The sequence below is a fragment of the Pyrus communis genome, chromosome 6 (assembly GCF_963583255.1).
Source record: "Pyrus communis chromosome 6, drPyrComm1.1, whole genome shotgun sequence".
Classification (NCBI taxonomy): Eukaryota; Viridiplantae; Streptophyta; class Magnoliopsida; order Rosales; family Rosaceae; genus Pyrus; species Pyrus communis.
This window is the reverse complement of record NC_084808.1, coordinates 6,619,330-6,623,368: the sequence shown is the minus strand read 5'-3', so window position 1 is coordinate 6,623,368 and position 4,039 is coordinate 6,619,330.

The following is a 4,039-nucleotide window of genomic DNA, read 5'->3' as shown; positions in this document are numbered from 1 at the left end:
CCTTGGGGTTCTTCAACTACCCTTTCCGTGGGTTTCTCCTTCTCTTCTGGGACTTGTTCTTCAAGCTCAGGTCTTGGGCTTAGTGGATTTGACTTTTGGTGTTTCTTCTTTCGTCTCAAAGTTCTCTCAAAATCACTGTCAAAGTCCGAGATATCCTCACGAATCGGTTAAGAACTCCGAGTCATACACTAGTACCTAAAACAAGAAAAATAAAACAAGGTCAGAAACTTTAACAAAATAAACAAATAAACAGAAAGTAAACAATCCAAAGGATTAGCAAAGTTGCTAATCCCCGGCAACGGCGCCAAAATTTGATGCGAGAATTATACGCACACAAATTAAACCCTCTTTTTGACAATTGTAGTATAAGTATAAGTAGGGATCGTTCTGGACCGGGGATTAGGAGGGATTGCAAATCACTTGGAAACTAACTCAAAAACGTAAAAACATAATATAAAACACTATACTAGACTCAAAGTATGCAAAACTTAACAACGTAATATAAAGTTTAAAACACTTAAACTAAACTCAAAGAATGCAAAACTAAACAAACGTAAAATACTTAAAACAAATCAAATGAATAAGACTTAACAAAAGATGGGGGGGATTGAGTTTGATTTGACGAGAATAAAATGCACAAAGTGTAATTAAAGGCAAAACGTAAATATGAAAGCGATGAAAATATGGATGATGGAATAGCCAAGGGGTTCTTCTCCACACATGTTACACTTGCATACAAGATTGATTCTCAGTTGGTCTTTCGATAAATTATGAAACTCAAAACTCCGGGTTAATTAGGTCCGCTTAAATTAACCGTCAAGTTTTCCTTAAGTTAATGAATTGGATGGGTTTGCGCAACGCAATTCACAACATTCTTCAAAAGTCCTTTACGTGAAAAGCACAATAAAGATACAATCAAAGATCATTAAGCATCATGAAAATTATAAGTGTTGACGAGGCATTCGTTACTATGATGAGCATGAAACTAGTGCCAAGAATTCATTTAACGCGATTGTTTATAAGCAACCTTCACTACTTGTGAATATAAGTTCATAACGATTAGGTGAAACTCACTTATATTCTAGCGTCATATTCATGCATGAAGATTAAGCGTGCACTCTCAATAAACATACATAAATAAGTTATCAATCAAACGGTTAAACAAATTGAATTCATAACTTATGAAATTCCAACCAAAGGTAATCAATTCATATTGAAAGCATAAACATAGTTTCGAATCACCCCCTAGCTAAAGGGGGTTTAGTTCCTCATACGTACAAGAAAAAGGGAATTGAATTTAAACATTGAAATCAAAGAAACACCTAAACATTCCAACAACTCAAACTTGAATTGTATGAACGTTTAGGCCCTCTTATCTTCCTCGTTGATGTAGCACAAGGTCTAAGGAGATGTTTAGGGATTATGTGAAGTGTTTTGGAGGGATGGGAAGTGGTTGGATAGTGGCTGCAATGGAGGAGAAAACTGCACAGAAATGGAAGGTGATGCACGGCAAAGGATGTGTGTTTGTGTTGTGTGTTGTGTTGTGAATGGAATGAATGAATTGTGGCTGCAATGCATGCTTATTTATAGGTAAATGAGAGGGAACATGACAGCTAGGAATAGGTGGAAATGTGGCTGCAAGTTTGGTGAATGATTATGAGTGAATGCATGTGAATGTGGCTATGTTGGAAAGCTGGAATTCCTGGAATTGCAAGGTACCCCACGGCATTGATTGTGTTTGAGTGTTGTGGCTGCAATGTTTGTTGGTTAAAGATGCATGTGGATGTATTATACAATGGGAAAGTATGTGATTGACAACTAGGGTGAATGGTGGCTGCAATGATGAAGTGTGATGGCTGAAAATGGCAAGGGAAGTGCACGGCATTGAGTGTTTTTGGTGCATGTGGCTGCAATGTTGTGCAATGATGGAGGAATAAGTGCATGTGGTTGAATTGGTGGTGAATGTGCATGGCAAAGAATGGATTTGGCTGCAATGGTGTGGAATTGGGCTAAGGTTTAAGTGCATAAAATGGACCCAAATTGCTCCCCCTTGCATGGCAAGGAATGGTGTTTGTGTTAAGCCCATGGCAAGGTGTTATGTAATTGGGTTAGGGCCATTGTTTTGTGTCCTCAAGTGCATACAAGGCCTTCAATTTCATCCAACACTTGGGCTCCAAGCATAAGCTATCCATCCTTAGCCCAATAGTGCTCCAAAAGGCCCTAAAACACTCCACAATGCATCATTTCGTCAAAACACGTCTTTCGATCCTGAAAACACACAAAAGAAGCATAAAGGACTAAACTAACTAAAGAAACATAATGTAAATGTACGAGAACAAGCCATTTAAGTCGCATGAATATGCTCCTATCACCCACCTTATTAGAATTTCCTCACCTGAATGATTCCTCCACAAAACTTTCACTAAGTTCACCGTCTTGTTCCTCAGAACCTTCTCTTTCCAATCTAGTATCGTCACCGGTTCCTCGTCATACGTCAAATCTGGATTAATCTCTAGCGGTTGAGGAGGTATCACGTGAGACGAATCAGCAACATAATGTCGGAGCATAGACATGTGAAAAACGTTATGCACTCTAGCCAACTCCGGAGGCAACTCCAACCTGTAAGCTACCTCACCAACACGCTCCATGACCACATATGGTCCGATGTACCTGGGACTCAACTTCCCCTTCTTTCCAAATCGCACGACACCTCTCCACGGTGAAAGCTTCAGAAATACCCAATCGCCAACTTCATACACTCTGTCCGTAGCATGCCGATCTGCTAAACTCTTCTGCCTGTCCTAGGCTGCTTTCAGGTTAGACTTAATCACCTGAACATTCTGAGTAGTCTCCTCGACAATCTCCTGACCCACTAACACTCTTTCTCCAACCTCTGACCAACACAACGGTGTGCGACAGGATCTACCATATAATGCCTCAAATGGCGCCATGCCGATACTCGAATGAAAGCTGTTGTTATAAGCAAATTCCATCAGATCCAATCGCTGGTGCCAAGCATCATCAAACTGTAACACCGAAGCTCGCAACATATCCTCCAAAGTTTGAATAGTTCTCTCTGACTGTCCGTCCGTCTGTGGATGATATGCTGTACTGTAAAGTAGTCTCGTGCCTAAAGCTTCCTGAAAAGCCACCCAAAACTTCGATGTAAATCGTGGATCTGATGCGAGATTTATACGCACACAAATTAAACCCTCTTTTTGACAATTGTAGTATAAGTATAAGTAGGGATCGTTCTGGACCGGGGATTAGGAGGGATTGTTAATCACTTGGATTTGACTCAAAAACGTAAAATAAAGTTTAAAACACTATACTAGACTCAAAGAATGCAAAACTAAACTTTAAATCACTAAGACAAACCAAAGACTCAAAATGCTTTAAAACATAAACTAAATTGAACAATAAGGAAAAAGGGGGGAAGAGTTTTGATTTGACGAAAATTGAAATAACAAAACAAGTTAATAAACTAAGCAGAATGTAAATGTGAATATGGATGATGGAATAAATGGAATGAAGGCTAGCTAAGGGGTTCTTCTCCACACATGTTATACTTGCATACAAGATTGATTCTCAGTTGGTCTTTCGATAAATTATGAAACTCAATGCTCCAAGTTAATTAGGTCCGCTTAAATTAACTTTCAGATTTCCCTAAATTCATTGGATTGAATGGAATACGCATTACAACCAAATTATTCTTAATCAAAGTCCCTAACTATGGAATACGCATGATAGAGACATTCAACAAAGATCATTAAGTTCAATGAAAATTAGAAGTGTTGACGAGGCATTCGTTACTATGGAATACGCATGAAACTTATGCCAAGAATTCGTTTAACGCGATTGTTTATAAGCAACCTCCACTACTTGTGAATATAAGTTCATAACGATTAGGTGAAACTCACTTATATTCTAGCGTCATATTCATGCATGAAAATTAAGCTTGCAATCTCAATGAACATACATAAATAAGTTATCAATCAAACAGTTAAACGAATTGAATCCACAACTTATGAAATTCCAA